At 35.5% G+C, this 27,240-nt stretch overlaps 1 protein-coding gene across 1 annotated transcript in view; it reads right to left on the bottom strand.

The window, feature by feature from the left end:
* The window catches only part of Siz (schizo), a 166,266-nt gene extending 139,373 nt beyond the window's left edge, over positions 1-26,893 (bottom strand). Inside the window, exons 1-2 of the mRNA XM_064041831.1 lie at positions 26,620-26,893; positions 2,879-2,901 (exon numbers count right to left, since the gene is read on the bottom strand). The gene's annotated coding sequence lies outside the window, so the exon portion shown is untranslated. The remainder of the gene's footprint in view (positions 1-2,878; positions 2,902-26,619) is intronic.
* Between the last annotated feature and the right edge of the window lie 347 nt (positions 26,894-27,240).

Below are 27,240 nucleotides of genomic sequence, written 5' to 3' on the forward strand. Positions count from 1 at the left end.
ACGAACGGTTATTGTGTCTGAGGTATTAGGACTGTTAGGGAATATTGATTGTACCTACTGATAAAGAATATAGCTTCACCACATTCATATATGTATATTCCACAAAATTTGGAACAGGGTGCGTAAGTGCTTAATTTATACGCCACAACATATAACGATCATCATAAAAGCCGTCGTAAAACTAAAATTCCTTAAATGATTTCTAATCTTAATCCCGATGAAATGCCTATTGTTACACCACTAACAATCTTTATAGCTTATCAGATTCAGAGTAACCATAGATTTAGTCGCACGTGGCACCATACTTGGCGACATAAACGTAGTATAGCGCTTTGAAAAGTTTCAAGGCGTGACTAAAAAGCCATTGTTTTCCACGAGACGCATGTTATATCAGCAACAATGTGCTATATGATGTGTTCCACTGTTTCGCAATGAGAAAACCGCTTAGTTTGCTTCCTCGTTGATAAGTACCTTTTGTTTACTTTGTTGTGCAGGTGACAGGCATCAAATGTATTATTCTTAGTCCAGAAGTCGAGAGAGATGAACAAATGCAGACATGGGTAGACAAGGCCAATCACGGGCATATATAGGTGGATGAATATTCATGTTAGAGCCGTATTCATGAAATACCTCATGACGAATTCATGAGGTAATAGAAGACGAAATAAACTCGACTATGGATTCAATAGTTCGGGAAAGCTATTTAACTAAACATGAGCGTTTAGATCAGTTCTAAACTTCACTTAAGTGTTAAGAGAGTATGAAGTAGAACAAAGTTTATACGATACTTTTTGTTACGGAGCCCTGCGCAGCATGTGTGAATAGCTGCACTAGGATATTCCAACGTTATTCTACCTGTACAAAACACTTTACCAGTTGCGAAATAAAATACCTGTCCAAAAGGAGTGTCGTCTGTTAAAAATGGTGCAAAGCTTTCAAACGCTAAGCTGGAGTGGGCCACAACTACTTAAACACGAGGACAACACAATAAATCCCATCTCCGATTCTCAAAGAATTCAGGACATAAAATTTTAGAGCGGAAAATTTTAGGAACAAATCGTTCATCTGACATTAAGTATTAAAGCTGAAGTAGGAACGGAAAGGAACTCTAAATACATTTTGGTGCGAGGCCAGCTAGAAGTAAGAAAACTTTGCTAGTACCTTAAAAGTATGAAAGACTATAACTAACGTAAGTTATCACAAACGCAATCTTAATAGTATCTCGGAAATGGTAACATGCTCGTTACGGGACCACCAACGGTAACAAAAAACCAGCGATTCATACATTGAAGCAACTGTTTGGACACATTCTCACTGACTAATATTTGAATAAACTTCACATATAAAATTGTAACAGTAAGTATGGTCGCAGATGTAACGAAAACTTTATGTTTGTCGGTTGCAAAGAGCTAAATGCTTGTGGAAAGGATTTAGGAATGTAAATCGGATTGCGGATCGCATTACTGTTTCGTTTTGTTGAGAAAATTCTCCACTTCGATTTGGGGGTAAAACTTCGAAATGTTTTAAATGGAAGATAAAAAATAAAGCTAAACGGTGAGCGATTTAATTTAAACGGAATTCGGCTACGAGTATATTTGCCTAATCAATATAAAGTTACGTATGTGTACCCTACAGCCGTTTAATTTATCTGACCTTAGAATCCCCACAGTGACCCATAATTGTTTAATAAACATCACACCGCATTTAATAAAATTAAATCACTATTTGTCTTCGTAAACATTCTGTCTGTATGTGTGTTCTACAAAAATCACCGGGTTCTGGTGTAGTACAAGTACTTGCTCCCCCTTATCAATTAGTCATTCATTTCAAACTAGTGAGGGGGTTTTTATTGCTGGCACTTCCAACTCGGAAGCTAAGTATCGTTGAGGTCCACTGGACTAGAAAATAACAGTAATTTAAGAAAAACATTTTGTACACAATCTAACTGAATATTTTGCAAAAAATATGACAGCTGAAGTTATAGAAAATGATGGATCGATATCATTAAGACATAATTGATGGAATGTCAGAGTAATGCTCAAAGAAAATTATAACACAATACAAAAAATACGAAAAGCAAATAAAGCTAAAATTACTTACGGTACAGAGCTTATGAAAACCGTGTCTAAAATACTCGATACGGAGGCGTGCCCGCAGGAGGCGAAGCAAATTGATGGTAAACAGATATACTACGTAATGTTTATTCGTCGAAATGGAATAAACGAATCATTTACCGTACATGATATAACCAGCCGAAGGCGGCCATAGTTCAACGAGTATATGATTATTATGACAAGAGAGCTAGAGGCAACTTATACGAAAACTGATGATAATTGCAGTAAGAGTAAGCAAGGCCAAACAAACAACTGGCAACAAAACCCAAGCACTGAGATTGTTTATCCTTTTCAGATAGTTTATTGCTAAAATCACATTTCTCAAAATAATATTAACTTAGTGTACAATTTTGAAACAATTTGAAATTCTAATTGGGCAGAAGATGGCTTATAGTTGTTGCGTAGAAGTTACCTTTATAATCAAAAGGTTTCCTAAAGCATTGATAATAAAGAAAATAAAAACATTTATCTCGAGGGTTCTGAGTTTACAAGAATTTCAGATTTGTTTGTGTAAAATTCTTGTTAGGATTGTGTACATTTTCAAAGGGAATTTAGGAAGCCTCCTTGGGGTAAACATTAAGAAGATTAGAGGCTAGTTGCTTGCTTTTAATTAAAAGGAACACTCACCGTAATCAAATAACGTAATTACAATACCTGTTGGGATTAATTAAGTGTACGAGTTTTTCTAAGAAGGAATTGGACCCTTTTAGAGTCGTATACACAGTTAAAGATGAAACAGTAGGCATAAATAATACTGAACTTACCGATAGAAGTGTAGCAGCATTTCCTGCAACAAACCAATTTCAATCAGACAATGGAGTCAACAGAACAGATAAAATAAAAGGAGTACACAAAACAAGCACGTTCGATGCAAGGTTAATAAAAGCAGATGAATTAAAGTTAACAATAAGCCAAACGTCTGATTTATTTGTGCCGCTTACGGCAAAATATTATTTGCGAAGCAGCATTGTGGGAGTCGAAGCTTGGGCATCGTAGCGAACACGGTTGTGATTCGAGAAGGGTCTAACATAATGTTTTGATGGAAGTCATTCAATTACTTTAATATAAAAAAAAGTGTTTATCTACTGTTTTGTTAATTTTAGGTTCCTGAATAGGTCATTAGGATTCATGATAATTCTATAACATGCTACTCTAATCCGTCAAGTTGGTGTCGAAGTTCTGACAGAAATTCTATCATGCATATTCAGGAATATTGTCAGACACGTCGTTAACGCTTCAACTAAGGAAGCATATGCAACCCGTGCTTGTATATCGGTTGAAGTTTCAGTTTACACCTCCACAAATTTCGAAGTCGAATCAAATACAGGTTGCATCTCGAATTTCGGATAGAATATATACGCTTTGCTGGTTTGTTTAATTCTAGTACTAAAATTGATCTTTATTATGGAATGAAGGAATACAAATCATAAGTTTAATATTGTTTAAAAAAGGAAGTCAACAAACAAATCCTTCTTTATAGTAAATATTCGCAAACGGATACGAATTTTCTGATGAACGGATATTAATATCTAAAAGGAAGTAGAAGGAAACAGAAATACAAACACGAAAGGAAACGAACAAACAAACAAATATCTCTTTAGTAACTATAACACCAAACGTCAAGATTTGTATCGTACAATTTCATTTTACTTAAAAGTAATTTAAAATTAGGAACAGTCTATCAATAATCCAATAACTTAGAGTTTCTTATTATAAACTCTGCTCCTACCAAATTATGCGTCAATTTTTTGCAGCATTTTTACGATCGAGTTGAAAACGAGTTATTCAAAATTAGAAATGATAGACAAATAAAATCTAGATATTGTCCCATCTCCACTTATATATAATTTTACATCAATTTTGCAGTATATTTAAGAACGAGTTGAAATTCAATTGATTGTACAGGCGCCTCCTACAACATTCGAACATGCACAAAAAAACAGTATCACGCAATAATGGATGTAACACGTGGGTCAAACCCCTTGCTTAAATCCCCTTTAACGTTCAATATTGGACCTTATAGGTTTAAAAATAAAGGTGGTTTTGTTAAAGAGGAATGCAACTAAACTCCCCTTCCAGTATAAATGACTGCAAGCAATGCAAGTGCTGGGTGCAGCGGATCGATAGAGCTGCGAAATATTCGGGTTCGGGTTAGCCCGTAATTGGTAACGATATGTTTTGGTATCGATTGCTGTTACAATTTAGGTATACTACCCACATAGGTAAATTATTCACAGTTGAAAAATTATTTATTTCGATATCAGTAGTTTGGTTCTGTACCGTGTATTGATGAGCGTCCAAAATGTTATGAGTTGCATGTTAAATATGAAATCCATAAACGACTCGATACGTAAGCTTAAGATTATTACTGAACTGCTGAATCAGTAACTTATTAATTAAACGCACAGAAAGATAACTATAATGAATAAAATAACTTACACAATAACTCCATTAACCCCAGTTGAAACCGAAGAATGGTGACAACTCCGAGTATTGGACATGGCTGGCGCGTTATGGATCAATTGAATGCCAACCGTTCATCAAAATCACTGACAGGTACAACAGGCGCTGTTGGCTTCGGAATAGATGCAAGCTCAATGGCATTTAAACCTCAAATGATAATAACAGCCCTCCATCAATTTACAATAGGCTTTTTAAGTACCAAAGCTTGGGAACGGTTTAAAGTTGATAGAATATTTAAAGGAGTTTCATCAAATAATTCAGTTTGAAAAACTACTCTGGCATAATTCCTATGTGAGTAACACGGTTTTTATGTTCCTCCCTTGTGTAAATATATTATATAAAGTACCAAAATCCAGTAAATATAATGTTACTAGCTGTAGCGTAGTCTGCTTTAAACACAAGTTGAATATTATGAGGAAAACACCACAAGCACACCAACAGCGTCAAAACCACAAATTAGGAAGAACATGCAATAAATTATTTAAGGCAACACAACAATTAAAATGAAGCAACCTAACCAACAAATGAGCAAAATTTGGACATAGACAAAACAAAATGAACAACACACTCAGTAAGCAAATTATAACACGCTCTAATTCTCATTTAAATGGAAAACTGAGCGATAAATTACGTAGAAGGTTACACGTAATACAAGCTCTTAGCAACAGTGACATTAGACATTTGAAATAATTAAAATCATTACTTACAAGGCCCACAAGCTTTAACAGATACGTGAAATATTCTGCTCATTCGAATTTTCGGAAATTCTCGGGTAAATCTACTGCGGCTAACTAACTAAAGTGGGTATGTATGTGTTACGAGATAATTTTGGTAAAGTTCATGTGTCATTAGAGTAATTACTGTGGTATATTTCAGCGTGGTTCTAGCTGAGTCAATGTACGAGCCACGATGAGATGGTAAAAGTTATTGAGGTCATAGTTAGGAAAAACTGGGAAGGACTTGGAACTTTATCTTTGACGAGGTGTAAGTTTACTTGGAACACTAGGTACGGTCTTGATACAAGACTATGTATTATACTCTAAAGAAGAAAATTACAAAAACTGTAGCCGAAGTAGAATCCATCAATACAAGTAATTTGGTAAAGCATCGACTCCCAAACTACATTACCAATATCACCTCTACCCAGGCTACCAGAATCGATAAGTCAATAACCCAGCACACACAACACCGAATTATAACAAACTATAACACAACACAAAAGGCTGGGCATTCCGCAAAACAATTCTATAACGTAATACAAGTTGGCCTTCCCCTCAATGAACTTCTATCGATTTTCAGACGAGGGCAACGACCAAACGCAAGTTTTTGACACAACTGTAGGCTGTCCTCGCATTAGTTTCATAGTTCAAACCAGTCAACAAATCATCAATGTAAGCTGTTAATGACACATAAAATATGTTTTTTAAAGACAAGTAAACAGTCAAGTTTGTTGCAAACAATACAATTTACAATGCTGGACACGTGATTCAAATTGGTTCTGAGTTAATTTGACGGCAATTGTGTTGGTAATCAAGTCTGTTGAAAGGTTGTCATTTCATTGTTTGGGTCTACAAATAAAAAGACTAAACGTTTGAGGGGAAAGTGGACAGAGAAGTGTCACGGCTAATTTGAGGCTTTAATATGAGGGTCTTTTGTTTAGGTGTGTTTGTTCTCCCGTTGTGAAAGCGGGATGCCAATGAAAATTTCATTTTGCAGACGAAAAGTAGAAAATACTTAGGATAAATGTTAGTTTCACATAATACATACAGGGTCCATCTACTCCTTCCGAGTAGGTAGGTACGTGTAGGTAGGTACCTCATCTTTTCTATAATAATAACAAAGAAAGTTGGCATAAAGTTGGTTAAGTAAATAGAAAATACCTGCTGGCCTCATTATTCTTCAAGAAGTTCCTTGCCGCAAAACTTATGCAATAAATCAGACAGGGCTCAATAGCAGTTACGGCCATAACAAAAATAATTTGAAACTTCGCCATGAAGCGATAAAAATTTAATAAAGTCCCGGAAAAATGCCGGAATCCGTGAGTAGTTACAAAATGTAACCCAGATGACACGTAATAAAATTCAGCCAAGTCTGAATTTAAAGAGAAATTCAGGGCGAAATTTAAAATGTATGCAAATTCAACATCCAACGTGCTGGACAGGACCGAGGACAATTTTAGTCTTTTGATTCACTAAACCTCTCGGCTTTTTAATGTAAAATATTTTTACAGGATGCATAATTAACATGAAAAGGTCAGGTTGATTTTTCAACTATCTGCATAGTGCGAAGTAAGTTAAATTTTACTTTGCAATGCAGTTATTATAATATTTTTGCGCAATGCGGCTTAGCATTTGAAAAATGCGTCGACTTCGGTTGATTTTCAGCTTCGCGTATATTCGCGATTTCAATGCTCCAGGAAGTGATGAGGATGCATATGTACAAAATGTTCCATTGTATATCTACTAGCGTATTTCAAACTAACATAAGATTTATTCATTTCACAATCAAGGACCGTACACAATTCTCCTTAGTAACAGGAAATAAAATAATGGCACAAGAAAGAGAAGTACCTATTTACTTATATTTTTCCTTAATTTCCTATGTAGAAAATTCAATACCGTCATACATTTCGAAGAGGATGTATGGAGAGAGGAAAGATGGCCTACAAACGAAGATTTTACTGGCGCTGTCATAGTTTGTTGAACCGTTAAATTCGGTAGACATGTGTGGCAAAAACAGCTGATATTTGGGACAGCTCGCCTCCCGGGAACTATTAATTAATATTATAGCAAGGCCCTTGTCATTCGTTTGGGTAATGGAGAGGAAAGATCTCGTTAGTCCAAAAACAATATGTCACTAATGGCGATGTTCAATATGTTCGCTATAGTGATTTTGTTATAATAAGCAGAAACGAATAATCGGAAACTGGATAAATGTCAGCCATTAGTTTTCGTACAATAATATGTTAATATTGATATAAAAATAGAAGAACATCTCGGTGAAAAATGTTTTTCATTTATAAGCTACGGCAATAGAATTAAACCTTTGATAGACCTTCCACTATCCTTACACCCTACCGTACAGCTCTTAGTACAACCTAATTGAAGTGGCAATTAGTAGACTGGCTCAAGCAAGTCAAAGAAGGGACTAAATCAAAATGCACACACATCACGATCCACAGGCGCATTTTAGGTTGTCCTCTCGCATGTATTTTATTTACGAAACTTTTTCAAAGACATCTAAACTGTCGTATTAAGTCGGGATACCCATAACGTCTCTAACAGACACGTTCTTTGAAACGTTTATAGTCCCTTGAAAGCAATACGTCCAATAAAACGATTTTCGTTGCATTTTGTTCGATAGTCAATGAAGCATCCTTTATCGCATCACGATTTAAAACCAGTTCAATCCTTTGGAGTAGTGTAGTCTTGGAATAAGCCAGATATCTCCCGACCCCTATGTGTTCTATCAAGTGTCAGTATACAACTTCCGCTTCTAACAACCAATGATTTATAAGAACCTTTTACTATTTATCAACCGAGACGAATCCCAATCAGTATAATTTTGGATGTTTGTAAGGACTGTGAAATTGGATTCTTTGAGAATTTATTACTGTGAAATATACGACAAAGATTCTTTTAAGTAGATCAACATTGGTCGCGTGAGTTTGAATGCGTAATGTCGACACAATGCTGAATAATAAAGCTCCGCTGAGATGCTTCGATTGGAATATTAATAGCAACCTAAAACTTGTAACCTAAAAAGCAACGTAATATATTTAACTTGTTTTTTTTTAGATTAACTGTAGTTGCTTGTACTTGTGAACTCGATGCTAGCAAGCAAACGATTTCACCATATGTGATGTATGTTGATAGAGAATTTTAGGGAGCGATAAATAATTCGAAACGAAGATTAAAACAGTCGACTAAAACAAATCAAATACCTAGTTTTCAGTAAAATTAAATTTAGAAAATGTAATTTTGATACCAAATCCTACAATATAACTTTAACAAGATATACAAACAAATATAAAAACAACTAAAGACAAGAATACTCAAGGCACCAATGAACGGGCCTTAATACGGCTTACGAGTAACATACATAACAACACGAACGTATAACAGTATAGCCAATCACAACAAAACCTCAGTCGGAGTGCAGTGGCCGTGTGCGACCGTGACTCATCTATCAAGTGCATGCGCACACGCCGATGCCACCGAATTAGACCGCGATCGCATACATTATGCGGCTCAGTTTAACGCTTCTCTTTTTTTTCTCAGAACCGTGTTTATCGTATTTGGTAACAAATTAAAATGGGGAGATTCGGTGCGTTTTTAGATTTCGAATTCTGGAAAGAATGTTTTTGAATGCGGTGTTAATAAATTGGATGCGGCCAAGCGAAAATACACAAAGGAAAAATAAAACGCGCTTGTTAAAAAAACCGGCCAAGTGCGAGTCGGACTCGTGCACGAAGGGTTCCGTAAATTACAGTTAAATCAACCTATCTCAAAAACTATAAGAGATACTTTGATCAAACCAAAAATCGTTGAAAGAGTTAATTAGCATGCATCACCTCTATTTTTTTTAGAATTTTATACCCCGTAGTTATAAAAATAGAGGGGGGGGGACATACTTTTTACGACTTTGAGAGCTGATATCTCAAAAACCGTTCACTTTAAGAAAAATGTTTTTTAGAAAACTTTATATCATTTTAAAAGACCTTTCCATTGATACCCCACACGGGTATGTACATCGAAAAAAAAAATTTCATCCCTCAGTTACATGTATGGGGGACAACCCCCCCACCCCCAATTCTTTTTTTTACTATTTAGTGTCATATTTTTGTAGCGGTTCATACAACACATATTCCCATCAAATTTCATCACTGTAGTACTTATAGTTTCCGAGTAAATCGGCTGTGACAGACGGACAGACGAACAGACGGACAGACGGACATGACGAAACTATAAGGGTTCCGTTTTTGCCATTTTGGCTACGGAACCCTAAAAAATCGATAGCTTATCGTAAGACTTCGATAGTGCTAACTGTTAAAACACAACTAGGGCTAACAGAGAATATTATTCAAAACGCAGTTTCCATTTCTGTCAAAAATTAGAAATGTATTTTAGACGGGTTACCGCTACGCTAAGTATCAGTGGGAGCGAGGGATCTAAATATGGACGCACCAACGCGAAGAACAGATTTGACCTTTTTGCGAGAATATGACGAAGATGCGAATGGTCATACGTCATATTCTGACACTATATTTAAAGAAAACACTTTAATGGAAATAATATGTTACGCAGCATTTGGAACCGGTCCTTGGTGATTTGTAGTCGCCATTTGCGAAGAACGTACAGTATATAACTCAATTTGGATTTAATGTTATTGGCATGAGTCATGTGTGGAGCCATTTGCAACTTTCAGCACTGCATTTTAATTTAAAAATTGTGAAATTTAAACTGTTTGTGCAACGTGACGGCGAAAGTAAACGTTTATTTTTAGTGTCTGAAAGACGTGAAAGGATTTAGTTTAAGGCCAGACCTGAAATGTTATAATTTTATAACATTATCATTGAATAGGAAATTCCATTGTCAGCAAAATTGGAACCACACAGGTCAAAGAACATAAAACAATAACTTCATTGTTTTTATACTACGTTTCTTAATTGAAATTTTGCGCAAGTGTACTTGGCAGCAGGATTAATAGGTACTTAAAGGCTTTATGCGTGACTATTATGTTAATTAAGCAATTAACTTAAATAAAACACGAGTAAATTAAACCTTTGAGAACAAAGTTTTAACAGCACGGTGGAAAGAAAAGTTACATGAAATGTGGTTTCGCAAACTAACACTTTTCTTTTGTAAAGAGGATTGACTGGTAGAAAGATGGAAGTACGAAAAAGGGTATGGAACGGGTCTTAACGCCTGATTAAACTTCGACAGGGGTACACTTAGGATTTGTTGAAGATTTAGAGACATTGTACATTTCCACCAATACCTTCTAAGCGGGGATTGGGAATTATCGCCAAGACAAAGACGTTCTACTTGAGACGATAGCAAAGAAAACCGAGGACTAACGTTCGACATGTAAGAAGAATAAAATACGTTTCAAACGAGGATTTTTCAAAACGTGCTGCAACTTACTCTAGATTTAAATATCAAAGATTTTAAAATGCAAAGTCCTTAACTACCTTAGAAGGATTTATAGTATTGAACTGAGCAGTTAAGGTCAATTTCAAGTGCAATATAATACTGCACATTAGCTGTTGGATATGTCATGAACGATCTGCGCAGTTATAATTAATGAAAGCTAAGTAGTATTAAATCATAATGGTGATGATGATATCATTGCTGTTAATATCTAGGTCCAAACAAGTAAGTTTACATATAAGCAATTTCTACTCTCACTTATTTAGTATTGCATTTGGTTTTGACAAAGCGCATTCTTACAGGGTAAGAAACAAAATCAGTTTTAGCCTGTATGCTCATATATTTTAGCTTTTTCAGAAACATGTTGGGGTCAGCTTCCAGTGTAACTAGATGCAGCTGAGTACCAGTCTTTTATATCGAGCGACAGACTATCTGAATTCACCGGGCAGCACGATTTTTTTGGAGACGTATTTTTTATCCAGCCGCCTCAACTGAAATTAGAAGTCATGCGTGATTTTATTTCTTTTTCGTCCTTAACATACATGCATAATATTTCGATAACGATGCCTGTTTAACCAGTGTAGTTACAATTAGTGGTAAAGCGCGCTACTTAACTGAGAGGCGGTGTGAATATGAACGGTTAAATATTGATGATATTGTGCTATTTTGGCGGACTGCCAATTATGCTGATATTCGTATAACAAGCCTTTCCTTTGGTCCACTTGTTTTATTATTGGGCATAGTTGCGTTTTATCCATATGTGTTTGTTGATTTCAGCTCCTAAGTTTGACAATCCTGGGGCGAATTTAAGTTGTGTAAAATCATATTTTAAAAAACTAGTTAAGAGATCCATTTGAATGTGATGGAGGGAACATAATTCTACTTTATTTACTTTATTATTTGATCTAATAGATATTCTATGAGGCTAGATTAATGGTAATTCTTTAATCCGTACGTACGCGCGAATATTATGGAAACTTCATAAAGATAACTAGTTTATGACCGACACTATTATGATAAAATTTTCTTCATATCTTCACGTCTTGTAAAATAGTTTTAGATAATAAACTAGCGTGGCAAAGTCTGAAAGAATACAAATTCAACGTTTTGAAAATGAACGCTTTTAATTGGGAGCAGACTTGCTTCCTTTTTGACCGCCTTCAAAAACAATTGTTTGCAGAGAATTCCTGAAATAAAGACAAATTGAAGTGGCCAACTAGAATTCGATTCACCTGGCAATTACCTATACCTATTAGGTATTACGTAATTCTGGTTTCGCCAATAATTGAATTGCCGAGAGCAAAACGGAGGTTTGGCGATGCTCAGCATACTAATAATCAACCATATCTTCTTGTTTAGAAGCCCAAAACTAACAATTAAGTTCGAAACGGTCTCTCAAATGTTGACCCGCATACACAATCAATGTGGTCATGTTAAGATTCAGTAGTAATAGACAACAAGGGAATTATCTAGGGAACTACACCCACCGTACCTATTTCTGTAACAAAGCAGAAACTCTATTATGATGTATAGGTTATAGAAAGTGGATTATCGGTGTTACAGGCAAATGAGCTTATCTTTGTGAAGGTATGGTTAGAAACTAAGTCCTTTAACATAATACCTGAATACCAAAATCTCTAACAAGTAGAAGTCACTATTACAGAAGAATAAACACTAAGCACAGTTTTTGGATTTTAGTGTTCAGGTATATAAAGGGCTCCTTATTTCTGACTGGATCAGCTAAATCCCGTTGCTCATAGGGTACTCTTTTGTATTTAGTAGCTCGTGCAAAAAAAAAGTATGATAGAAAGTATCTGAGACAATTTCTCTCCAGCCATAATTACTGAAGTTGGATTGCTGATTCCAAGCCTCATGTTTTCGTGTCATGAAAACGTGATTAAACAAAATGCAAATGCATTGTCGGTGTCTGCATCAACCGTTAGGTCCACAGATCTAGTTTTTGTTCGCATATTTGCATGAAACTCGCCAACTGATGGAATGGAATACAAACGTAGTCAGAAGCGTAGCACTAACATCCCAGCTTGCTTTTTTAACTGTCATTGAAAAAGAAAGATCGCTCTGTTCCATTGTAGTTTTTGTAGCTGGGTTAGAAACGTTATTTTTCTTTGTCACGGTTCAGTGGTTAAATTTTCATTTTCCTGATCAACTAATGGGTATGGAATTGGTATCTTGTGATCTGGAATTACATGCCGGATTGCTTTCTGAAATGCAAACTTCTTCTTTGTCATTGTACCAGAATTTGTTAAACAAATAAAGAACGGATAAAAGATTAGTGTAGAAGAGCACAATTATTGCTTGCAACACTAAGAAATCCCTTAGAGAAACACAAAGAAGAAGCAAGTCACAACTATGAAAATAATGTTATCATCGACTTTAAAACCGCCTCAATTATTTCACCATACCATAGAAAAGAATTTAAATACCAATCAATTGGCACTTTACCACAAGCCTTACTTCGGTGCCTTCAAAATCAAATAAAACGCTTGTCACGATTTCACAAAATGATTTTTGGGCTCGTTAAATTCGTCAGAGAAATAATCTGATTTCAGCCAATTGATGGCTGACCGGTCACCACGGTCGACTTCGTCACTTAATGAGCTTAAAATGTCATTAAATTCGTGTAGTATTGTTTCTTTTTTACTTTATTTGATCGAATGTTTCTGTTTGATTGCTTGTGTGATTTTGTGATTGGCGATATAGGAGACCTCATTAATTTTGTGATGTAGCAGGATTGTTTTTTTTGGCTTTAAATCCTAGAAGGTTGTCTAGAGGAGGACACTGAAAATTTCGAGAGTCTTACATGGCTTGTTTTACAATTACTAGGTGTCTAGCTAATGCGGTGCGAGCAATTACTCTTTTAAGTTACCTAATTGGCTTAAGGTAGTAAGTAGGTGCTTATCTTTATTCTGTAGTATTAAAGCCTTGCTAGAGGTCGCATTTACAGACAGATTTTGAGTTTTTTTCGCAGAAGTCCAAAAATTATGTGATTTTTGTAAATTATTAAATACCTAAATGTAAGAGAATATTTGATACATTTTGGAAGAAAATAATTAATGTCATCTCTTTGTGTGGACAGTTCAGTGCCTAATTAATGAACTTGAGAGCGTTAAAATTTATTACTTGACATGATGAATAAATTACTTCAGTTGTTAATCAAGGCAGGGCAGAAAGTGCCGGGCGAAGGATAAAACTTTAATGTAAAGTAAATTTTAATCAATTCATAAATCAAGTTTTGTTCGATACTAAATTTTCAAGGCACTACATTTTGAAGTAGATCTTTGGAACAACTGGTTATATTTTTGCAGCTGACTGTAATATTCAAGCTCTGATATAAGGCCTTATATATCTACTACACACATGAATGCAACAGTAAATAATGTACTTCCTAATAACATAACGCCATGAAATAAAAGTAAAACCGTCTAACCAAATAAGTGAATGGCCGACTTACAAACACTTACTTGAAAAGGCTCTAAATACCTTTATAAACAAAGTCTTGGTACAATGACGATAAGTCGATAACACAAAGATATTTCAACGTTTGAAAAACTTAATATTTCAAGAGTATGATAAAAATTGAGCAATTGTTATCAGCTTTAATTGAATTACAAGGCCGAAATATTGAAATATTTATGATAACAAGATATCACACGGAGAATAAACAAATAATATTTTGTTTATTACACTCTTTCAGATGCCAGAAAGTCTGACAACCGGAGGTATTGGGTTGCCCGGGTAACTGGGTTGAGGAGGCCAGATAGGCAGTCGCTCCTCGTAAAACACTGGTACTCAGCTGCACCCGCTTAGACTGGAAGTCGACCGCAACACAATTGGGAAAAGGCTAGGTAGATTATGACACAGATTCAGTTTAGATACCTGAAACAGACTATAAACTACGAAGTGGGTAAAACTCAAAATACTAAGGAACAACATTAGATATAACACTACACAGTCCACGAAGTAATTAACGTGAAAAATGCCATTAAAAGACAGAAAATTCCAGAAAATATTTCTCCCAACATTCCTCTAGGAAACTCATCAAACTTAGAACATTAGTTTCAATGTTGCAAGTCATCTACAGCTTAGGGTTCTGAGAAATTGTTTCATGTATGTTCCAGATGTCGAGGATAACGGCAAAAACTTAAAGTTCATAAACTATACTGGTTTTGGGTCCATTTTCAGGACCGCTCATGGTCTAAAGTCCAAGGGTGGCGGGAGTTCTACAAATCAACCAGCCAGTTCTATCTGCGCTTTAAGAAATGCAGGTTTTGATAGGATCCTGTTGTTGACTGTAGGTACATTATGGATCGTTCGAAATAGTTACCGAGACCCTGGTAATCGAAGGGCTCCAGAAGGAATAAAGATGTGTTTCAATCAGTGACATTGACACCCTGTCAACTGCACACATCGGAAGGGGTCATTTGAAGATTTCCCTTCTGCAAAAAGGGTATGTCTTGTCTTTCTGTCAATATAAACCTCAGTAGGTTTTACAAACACAAGTAAATTGTTTTCTTGTCGCAGCTTATTTTCTTGTCCATTTTATGCAACAGTCCTAGTGCTAAGTATTAAAAATGTCATTTCATACTAAGATTGTTTCTTTCTGTCTTCGTTATCTCCGCCGCTTGCATTCATTTTTTTGTTGTTTAACTGCCTTTTCTCTTACTTAGATCTATATTTACGAGAAAAAGGCGCAAGGCACGGCATAGCCTGTAAATTGAGCTGAAACTCGGTAAATAACCAACATATCTTTAAGCGTTCTTGCTCATAAAACACGGATGCCTTCCTCATAAATAGCAACCAAACCTATAAATTAATAAATAACCGACGAAGAAAATGTGAAATCTACGCACAGCATCTCACACATACTGTATCATTTTCCTTTAATGAAAAAACCACGACTAATTACTACGCATAGCCATCCAACGTAAAGATTGTTATTATCGTTCTATCGTGTGTGAATTGGAAATCCACTGTCAGAGGCATTTAATAATCATGGACATTAATGCAATTTTGAATAGCGTGATAATCAGACGGGCCTATAATTAAGATTAGGTACACTCAATATTCATACAGTTAATGCTGACTACGTATTATGAATACATTGAACTATTTTCGCGCTAATTGTCACTTAATTATGAATGTAATTAAATATGCGTCGCTCATAATTTGGACATCCATAATATCACGTTTTGTTGAATAATGAATGGACTGTTAATGGAAATCAATATTTGTTTTCCAGCTTCCAAAACAGCCCGAAAATGGGGGTTTCCTAGCATTGATTCGTAGTAACCTTAAAAATGGCCCGTTGAACTACAAAATACATAGCTATAGTAATATCTAGTTCATAATCAAACTGATGATATCATTAGTCATCTTTATTAATGAAGGTCAGTATTAACGAGCCCGTTTCAAGTGACACGTCAAAGGTTTCAGGCCATGAACTGTTACCCAGGAACGCACAACCATTACAACTTTACCGATAGTTAAGGACATCGTGAGAAAATCCATCCAAGGATATAGCGGCTGTCGATCAGGCAAAATGGGGCACCGAAACTCCAGGAACTTATCTACATACATCTACAGAATCACTTGTATAATAATTGTTATCAGGGACAGGATTTGGGCATCAAATATTCTATCAAACAAAATAGTAAACAATAAAGAAGAAATACGTAACAATACTAGCTATGAAGCAGGCCAATGATTAAGTGCACGTCCATAAATTGAAAACGTCAGCAAAGTACCTCCAAATGCTCATTGAAGCGGCACAATCAGGGTGTCCTAACCACAGTGGCACGCCACTATTACGTACACCAAACGCCACATTGTTCAATCTAGACTAAAGAATATTTAGAGCAGACGGTTTCTGAGTGAATAGTACAATATTATGGGTGCTGCTTAACGCCCGTTCAAAATATTCCATCTATTTATTGTTTTGCTTTCAGCGGGGATATTATGACTTCACACCACTCGTACTGGGCTCATGTCAAAATTCTATCTATAGCATGCCAAACAACCAACAACAACAACCAACAATAACTAAAGGAACATTCACAAATTAAAAATCATAGCAAAAGAAGTTTGAAATAATCATTGATAATGCATGATATCATGCGTGAAAATAGGTTGCGAACCGCTATCAAGTTTGACGAGTCTTATTCTTAAAGTCACATTGTCCCATCTAGACCTCAGTTTTAGAGCAGGCAGTTTCCCGGTGAGCACTGATACCATGTTCGGCGGCCTTAATTTGCGGTCAGGTTTCGCAAAGCCGAAACACTGTTTACTTGCGTGAGATTTTGGTGAGGCGTTACCGTGATAAACAAGCTTAGCTTTAAGGCTTTTCCTTTCAGTTAGAAAATTTTGGACCCTGGAATAAAATAATTTAGCCTTGTTTATGAACTTCTTGTAACTGTTACAGCCTTTTTATCGTCTCAATGCTGGGCACAGGCCTCCTCTCAAGCGGAGAAGGAATGAGCATTAATTGTGAACTTCTTGATATTGTAAAAATACCTCATAGCTTTAATTTCGATATTTTTTCCAAATGCTGTATCAGAAAGTTGTAGTACTTCAGGGAATGTGCAAAGAATTCGAATTTAAAGTGCTGCGGGCCATGATGGTTGGAATGCGGTTTTCCAAGAGAATTTCGCCTCATGCAATTTCCGTATCTAGATACGATACGCCGTTTAGCCAGGCGGTTGATCATAGAATAGCTATTTTCCGCCGTAAGTGTTTTTCTTGCATTTGCAAGGCTGCTTCAATACAAGATACAAGTGTAGAAACACATGTTCAAAACTAATTCGGACTAATAAAATTACATAACATCGAAACAAATAAGTCATTAAAATGAAAAATTATTACCCAAATCTTATTGTTTTCCACAACTCCAATTACATGGTAATTTACCAATTTGTAACTGAATGGGCCGCCCAACTAAACAAACGCTAACAATTGAATGACCCGTGATGCAACACTCATTATCATTACCGCTGCAGTATTGTTATTGTCAACGACCACCATTATTATGGGATCCCTCATGATTGTAATAAAAGGAATAAATTGGTGAAATGCAGGGGATCTTGTTAGGGTGGTCGGTTCAAGCACCTACTCCAGTTCTAGTTGAGCTGTGATACCTCCCACGTTTTGTACTGCTGCAAGAACATCGTCCATGGATCCCAGAGTCCAGGTTATGTTGGCCGATGTGCACCGTTTATCGTCGCACTTGGCCTGCTTCGCAGAAACAGAAAACAGAGGTTACATTATCAAGATTGTGCCGATTCTATTCCATTGTTTTCTTGATGATGGATTCACACAAGTTCTTGCTGTTTATTTTTGATGAGAAAACTTTTCGGAAATTACTTTTCATGTTTAGATTTTATCGTAGTAAAATATTGTTTAGATAACTTATCCGTCACGTTGTACTCACTAATGTGTCATGATTCAACTACTTCGAGGCTGTTGTGTTGTTTTCAATTTTGCAGTTGGAATTGACCTACATCCTCAATATTTTCTCAATGAAAAACAATTTTGATAAACGCATTACTTTCATTCAACTAGCATTCTCCATTTTTATTTCAGTTCAGTGACTCGTTTATCGTTTAATTTCCACATGAACGGTTTATTTGTCGTGTCGACCTATGAATATGGCACAGTTAAAAAATGAGAGGGATTTCTGCAAAAATGAGGCCAAAAGATTGGAGACCAGAAGCCTAGGCAGATCGCCAAATAGGCTTTATTGTGATGAACCTAGGGAATCAGACTGATATTCTCTTCTCTTAGAAATAAATTATTCGTGTCCATTTCGACCGCGCGGCCACCTCATAATTTTTGATGAAACTTTGCCAGGAATTAGTAGTAATTTGTTACTTTTCACTCCTCTTTTCCTGAATTTGTTACAAAAAAAACCAAGCCGCTATGGCAAAGAACAGTTGGCCGCTAGAACCGCCACTTGCCGTAGTCATCGCCCGTGATTACTCAGAAACTATACAATGCAGATAGACGAATGATACATCAAAAGAAAGGTCTTAATTTGTTAAATTTGTTACAAAAATAAAAAAGGTCAAAACGTAGATATACAAAAAGTTATGCAATGTTAAGTTTTCAGGTTATGAGTAGGTAAGTATATCACCGTAGGCACCAAATTAATAGGGGCTAATGTGTATAGAAAATTAGTCTTTAATTTGTTACAGCGAAAAAGACAAAAATACTAGAAAGCAGGTTCAATAATATGTTAGAGTCGATTTTAGTTGGCCGCGCGGACGGCGCCTAAAATACAATTTCGTTTTCTCGTTATTAAAAGTAGGTTTTAGCTTAATTAAAGTACTAGTCGATGGGTAACGTAACCTAGTTTGAATAAATATAGCGAATTTAACTGCAGCATTCGTATTTTAGGAGATATTTACAAAAACACAGTGGTATGAAACTGTATGAGAGTAGGGTGTCCATGCATTTTCACATATTCGAAATTTTCGTTATTCACGTCTTATTTTTTAGTGCATACTTTATAAAATCAGTCACAAATAGATTAAAATTTCTTTATTTACAATCAACACAAAGGCAAACAAATCAAGTAATAAAAGACAACCAGATAAATATAAAATCTTCATAAACTAACATAATATTTATAAATTAATATATATAGAATGTAGACATATTTTCTTAGAGGTACTTATTTCAATTTTAAAAGAATTGTCGTCGTAACAAAAATATTTATTGTTATTTAAAAAATGACATTTATAGTGGCCTATTTTTGTGCCTGGTATAAATTCTATAGTACCAACTAAGAAATAATAATTATCCTTAATGCGAAGAGTAATCGGCAATTCAGTGAGTAAAACTGAGTCTGCAGCTCCGTTTAAATCAAATGTTATGATCTCGCCTAGCTTAAGTTCACCTTTCAACTCTGTGTCACATTTTTGACACATCGTGTTAATACAAAGGCAAACAATTGATTTGTTTGCCTTTGTGTTGATTGTAAATAAAGAAATTTTAATCTATTTGTGACTTTGATTTTTATAAAGTATGCACTCTCCCTAAAAAAATAAGACGTGAATAACGAAAATTTCGAATATGTGAAAATGCATGGACACCCTACTCTCATACAGTTTCATACCACTGTGTTTTTGTAAATATCTCCTAAAATACGAATGCTGCAGTTAAATTCGCTATATTTATTCAAACTAGGTTACGTTACCCATCGACTAGTACTTTAATTAAGCTAAAACCTACTTTTAATGACGAGAAAAACGAAATTGTATTTTAGGCATATTGCCGTCCGCGCGGCCAACTAAAATCGACTCTAACATATTTATTGAACCTGCTTTCTAGTATTTTTTTGTCTTTTTTCGCTGTAACAAATTAAAGACTAATTTTCTATACACATTAGCCTCTATTAATTTGGTGCCTACGGTGATATACTTACCTACTCATAACCTGAAAACTTAACATTGCATAACTTTTTGTATATCTACGTTTTGACCTTTTTTATTTTTGTAACAAATTTAACAAATTAAGACCTTTCTTTTGATGTATCATTCGTCTATCTGCATTGTATAGTTTCTGAGTAATCACGGGCGATGACTACGGCAAGTGGCGGTTCTAGCGGCCAACTGTTCTTTGCCATAGCGGCTTGGTTTTTTTTGTAACAAATTCAGGAAAAGAGGAGTGAAAAGTAACAAATTACTACTAATTCCTGGCAAAGTTTCATCAAAAATTATGAGGTGGCCGCGCGGTCGAAATGGACACAATTATTCAGCTAGACTGCACTGCGAAACGCGTCGTACACAAGGCTTTTGGATTGATAAATAAATCAACACGTTTGATGCACGGATTGGTACCTAATGGCAGTTTGATATTATATCGAAATCTCTGTACTACATAATACACAAACAGAATACAAAATCAGCTCATAAGTTGCCTACAGACAGACAGACAGAACTACATGATACGTATGTGGTGATGGTATGAATTTGATTTCAGTATGTAGCATAAATAGAATCTGGTTTTTAGTCACATCAGCAAAGTGTCAAGTAAATTTAAAAGCAATACCATATAAGAACCTTATGTTTTAACCACTCTGCTCGCCTATGCGTTACAAATTATCGCCTTTAATGAAGTCATCTTGCCTAAATAGAAGACCACGTAACAAACGGACAAACAAACTTTATAAAAACTGTCTTTCCATGTAAGGCACGGTGTGTGACGACAGTAAAAGCAGTACCATGACCCGTTCTGAATGACAATGACCGAGATTTCAATCCTTTTCTCCTTTGAGATCATCGTTTCGAAACGGTGCACGTTTGAGAGTGATAAAGTGCATTTTTGATTTGGGAAGAGCGGATGAAAATCGACAGTCTATTGCGCAGCTCTTGGCACTGTAGATTGATTGAATTATATCCAGGATACGTGTCACTAAGTTTTAAGTGTGCGAAGGTAGATCATGACATATATCCAGTCTATATGATTATTATACACTCTGATGAATACGAGAATTGAGAATCTTATCTTTGTTTGTATAGTTGCCAGTTAGTTGCATTACTTCCGTAGATTTCTTAAGGTCGTCCAACTAGTCTAAGTTTTTGCAAACTCAGTTGGTTTCCTCAAGAGTATCAATACTGCAATAAAACCTGCAATGACCTCGTAGATCTTAGATATGGTTTTGTTTTATTTCAAGCATTCGCGATTCGTCATAGTGTTGTTTCCAAACGACGTCCGCTCTGATTCAGTTCAAATCATCAATCTTGTGAACAAAAAGTGGTACACCTTTTCAAACTTCAAAAACCGATTTTATTTCACGTCGATTTCTGGATACAGCTAGCAATTTCTTTCATCGAAGCAAAAATATCGAAACCGTAAACGTTTTATCGAAACGTTAGCACACAGCACAAAATCCCTTGCTCGTTTCGTCACCTAAACGCCGGCGCCATAAAACTGCTATGTCACCATTCTCCGGCCCGTGCGTCAGTTTCCTTGCTGCAAAGTACCCAAGATACCCATGTTTTATAGTGTCGTTACGTCACTGCCTTCAGACGCTCCAGATGTGTCGATAGCATTGTTTGGGTGCGTATTTATGACGTGGTCGCCGCATGTGTGATCATGCCCAGAAGAATCGTAAAGAACGCAGGGAATAACTGAACGGGTTGGGGCGTTGCCCCACACATGTTAAGGAAAGTTATAGGAATTGTGATCTTTTGATGTGGTTTGATACTACTTTTTATTTAGTATGAAAATATTTGAAGATCAATGAGGAATCAGAAGTGGTGCTGAATAATAGTGAACGAATACTAAATCAATGTCGATGTCTGTTGTGCCAAGACGTTGCAACTAGGATTAACGACAGCCAGATAGATGGTTATTGCCGCTCGATGCGTATCCAAAAATGGATCGTTACTTTAAAGTAATCTATAGCTAATCTAAAGCTTCAACAGCAATTTTAGGAGCTACAGGATCCATTTCAGCGAGTAGGTTTTGTTTACCCGGAATTGTGAATAAGGAAAATAATGGTAAAACGATACCAGGTATCGTACTTCCTTATTAATAAACCCACTCAATGTGATCGACGATCTAGTGAACAGTGGAAGGCTAAAGAAAGGTACTCCATCCATTAACCGTCACAGTTGACACTTGCCTCTCTACATATTTCTCAAGGGAGACGGAGCTCGGTTACAAAGGCGACATTAACTTGGGTACCTACAATGGAAAACAAATAATATTGTGTTGTGAGCAATATGGCCGTTTCTGTTTTATAGCTACCTTACATCTACTATAATGGAAACAACAACTACTTACCTATCTACAACATCTATAAAACTTCGATATACGTAGGATATAGGGAATTTCGCAGTTCAGGTTTTCTACGACGCAAAAATATACATAGGTGAAGTTTTTAATACTTAGTAGGCTTTCGGTCCACGACGCAACACCCTTTCAGTCAGAGGTAGGTACAATTTCCAACTACGAAAGTAAACCATCAGTAACCGGTAGACGAAGTCCACCAGTATTTATCATCGTTCATTATCACGGTTTAAAAAGATTAAAACACTTTACTATAGGTACTACAGTTTCACGGTGCGTCTCAAGATTCCTAAAAGTTGCAATTACATTATTATGTGTTATAGTTACCGGCACGGATATTGGGCTCTCGGCGGAAGAGTGGGGATCGCTTTGCGCACCCGTACGTATAAGGCAATTAGGCAGTAAATCGCTTCTGCGCAGGTGAAGGTCATGGCTCGATATCCGTGCCGATAACTGTACCCATATATCAAATAAGTTACATACTTAGTTGTCTCTGAATGACCTGATAGGTAATAATAATGACGGGTGCTCATTGACAATCATATTAATTAGCGGTAGGTATGCGGTAGCAGAATGTACCCACAGCATGATCCTGTTTAATTAGCCTTGTAAGTAATTAGCACATAGGTACTCAAAAGGACACGATATTTAAGTAAAGTTCATACCTACCTACATTGATAGAAATAATCGCGAGTCATAGGTAGGTAGGGTAAATACGCCAAATGTCGGCCTCCCCCCAAATTTCGGCCGTCTGTACATTTTCAGCTTGCATTCATTCAAAAGGTAATTAAGTGTTAGTTTTGCTCCTCGAATTGCAACCTTGGTTTATACTCTATACGTACAAATCGTTACTATCCGATTCTGCCACTTACTCTTCTCATACTGAGCGTCAGAAGCGATTGCGCCGTTCAAACATCAAATTCACATGTAAAGTAGCTTACTCGAAGTGAAAACTCACATTTTGGGGATTGATATTAGAACGATAAAACATTTATTTATTTTTGTTTTAAGCTTGATTATCATTAATGGGTTATTTTTACTATATTTTAAGATAGTTTTTTCAGCGTTTTGCGTATTTTTTTCAAGGAAAAATAGGAGGCCGCCATTAGGACAACAGTTTTGACTTAAAACCGGATTCTCGGCCGTGGCCGACTTAAAGTAAATGCAGTCAATTTAATAAATTCCTATTGTACTAATTCCGTTGGCTTAACAAGAGAATTTGCAAAGCTTATAGGCAAATCGATCTATTTTACGTTTAATAGCCTAATAACGGCCGGGGTGATATTAGTCGAATCTCGAGAAATAAGGTACAAAAAATAGGGGCCGACATTAGAAATATTAAAGATCGTAATGTCGACCAGCCTCGAACTCGAGCGCCACTATACAGGCTGATGAAAAAATACTTTTATATTTTTTTCATTTTCTCAAAATGAAATTATTTATTTATTATAATTTATTATATTGTAAAGAACTTAAGTTTAAATGTATTGTAGGCATGTTTATGGTAGCTTTATGGTTTGGGACTTGCTATCTATTAAACCGATCTTATTAGCTTCAAAATATAAATGGTTGGTCGTGAATACGACTTTTTTTGTTTAGGGGAAACAAAAAAATATTTTACTATTAAACAATTACAAATGTATACTTAGTATTATTTTAGAATTCTGCCAAAATAAATCATGTTAATAATATTTGTCACTGCCTTAATTTGAAACACCCTATACCCGGCCGACATTTGGAAAAAACGCGACCGACCTTGGGCACTGAATGGCCGACTTTAGGGTTTTTCTGTTCTCGACGCATCTAAGCCTTATAACTTTTTTCTTTTCATAGAAATATCAATCTTATGCCTTTAAACATGAAATAGATTAATCAAACTATCCAAAACCGCATCAGAAACTATCTTTCGTTGGAAACTGACGGTGCTATAGCGAACCGCAGTCAGAAAATTGCTAAAGGGGCCGACATTTGGCATATTTACCCTATTTGTTTGATCTAATTTCAAAGCATTTTTTTATCCATTTGAGTCATAGGAAATCTAGATATTTACACTTCAAGTTATGCACTGTTTACAGGTAAGTAGGTACATTTTTGAAATGAGTCATTTTAACCTAAACACTTGTTTGCGTTAATCTGATACTGGCGAATGACGTAAGTGAGGTGTTAATTTTAAGTTAAAGTAGACTATTTTTATAATCAATTTGTATGGACATGCAGGTTTAACGTGTCAATAATGCCATTTTGTAGTGGCGTGGTTATGGCGTAGACTGAGATCACTTGAATATCTGACATTAAAATTAACTACCTAATTACTACACTGTTGGTCTTGAAAGTTTATTCTTAATGAAATGGCTACAATGAAAACAGAGAAAAATATATTTTATTTTATTTATAGCATATTGATGTAGAAGAGCGGAGTGTCCTAATACACAGGCATTATTTGCTTAAAAGGAGGCTCCTATCACCAACTATGTTAAACCTCTTAAAACATAAATAAAGATTTTGTATTTGTATTTGTATTTTGTATAATAGCTAGAAACTAGCTCGTTTGTTTGTCAAAAAGTAACCAAAAATATAAAATTAAAATATTGTAATAAATTAAGTTTATTAAGAAGCTGTTCATATAAGAAACTACACATAAGTCAAACTAATCATTTGGTTGGTATATGGATACTTAAAGATAAACATCCGAAGTTCTACGGTATCCTCACTCTCATTACCAACCGTAGTCATTGTAGGACAAAAATTCTTAAAGTGCGTCTGAAATATAAATTATTCACCATGATAAACAGCCACAACAGTGACAAAATCTGTTCTGTGGAATGTTTCGCTAATGAATTCTCAGCTGTAAAACATTTTCTTGTAGGTAACATTCCAATTGAAACTGTTTTCAGAGTAAAGAAACAATTGAATGTCAGCCTTCAAGTATGTACTTACATAAAAATACCAACTTTTTCCTACATATGGTGGTAAATACTTGATGCACTCTGATAAAAAGTGCCTTTAGCCTAGACAAAATAGGTTTTCTAACACCGAAGGAACATTTTCAAGTCAATCCAGTAGTTTCTCTGATCAGCGTCGCAAACAAACAAAATCTTTAGCTTTATAATATTAAGTACCTAGATATAGATTGTAAACTTATTTCACTGTTAAATGGTATTGTTACCCATTAATCAATTTAAGTCCCCACTTACACGTTCAATTACTAACTGTTTTGAATCATATACTTGATCTAATTATAGTATGTTGGAGTAACACCCCATAATGAATGGGGGTGTTAAGAAAAACATACCACATGCTGCACTGACAGCTTCACAAAGTATGTACTTAATATTAAAGATTAATATCATGTTTAGCTTTATTATTTTTTAAGTAAGTAATTAAATTGTAACTGCATGTTACAAAATTGTGTTGAAATTTGAAATAAATCTACTAAGTACCTAGTTACTTTTCATTTTTATTTAAACATACAAATAAGTACCTATGTGTGTAAGTTAATCCTTGTTTAGTAATGAAGTATCTAGAGAAGTTAGTATCTAGAGAAAAAACGTACCTACATAGGTAAAGTAGGCTACATCTACATTTAAAATCATATTTTTTTTATAAACAGATAGGTGTCTGCTTATAAAATTCTATTTTTACAAAAACCTACCTAACTATTCGTGGTCGTGTGCTATTAAGACCGTGTTTGTTACCAAATAACATCAAATATTTGCAAGAATGTACTTAACGTCGATCGAATTCGATTACTCGAAACTTTCTCATTTAAATTGTCGGTAACTATCAGTAGCTAGCTACTACTTATTAAATAATATGGATACATACATAAAAATGCAAAATAATTATATTCACGTCCAGTAAGCATCTAATTGGGCGGAACGTAAATAAATTAACAACTACTCAAACAACCTACAAAGCTTCCTTACATTTTAAAAGAACGTTTCAAAACTTTGGAATAAACAGTGTAAACTCGTTTAGCAACCATCTAATGTTAATACAAGCGTGCGACATTAAGTTTTTATAACAAAAACGAACCAAAACGAAGAATAAAAGGGGGTAAATATCGATCATTCACTTACCACAACAAGATAAGCCGGCGAACTTGAAGTAATCGCACCAGTCTACTGCTTTGCGACACGATTTTACACAGAAACGTCCACTAAAAAACACAAATAAACACTACACTCTGTTTTTCAGCTCTCAAATTTATTATTCCGAGAAACTTTCAGTCACCAAATCATGTAAAAAACACTTTCACAGCATTTTCACGACGAACACGATTGGACAACTGACACATCCACCTTTCGTAGAAACGCGGCAACAGACTGCCAGACGGATTCGCTTGGGCCATAGACACGAGCTTTGTCTGTTATTGACTCCATTACTTTTACTACTAACCGGCCAAATTGAAAATACCATTGCGTTCGCTACGTTCCGTACACGTTCCTGTCATGTAAATTATCCGCATAATATTAGCGCCATCTATCAGCTATTGAAGAAGGTGGCTAAAAACTATTCGTGATGTAGCTGCCATCTAGTAACCATAATTAAAACTGTTCGCACTGCCATCTATTTTTGAGTTGTAGAACTCGTTACTATAGTGTTTGCTTCACCACGGTGTCGTTGCTTTAATATACCGATAGATGGCAGTATATATTTTTTAAATAAAAATTGTTCTTCACGATAATTTCTTTGAACGG

Source organism: Helicoverpa armigera, chromosome 26 (assembly GCF_030705265.1).
Source record: "Helicoverpa armigera isolate CAAS_96S chromosome 26, ASM3070526v1, whole genome shotgun sequence".
NCBI classification, from domain to species: Eukaryota; Metazoa; Arthropoda; class Insecta; order Lepidoptera; family Noctuidae; genus Helicoverpa; species Helicoverpa armigera.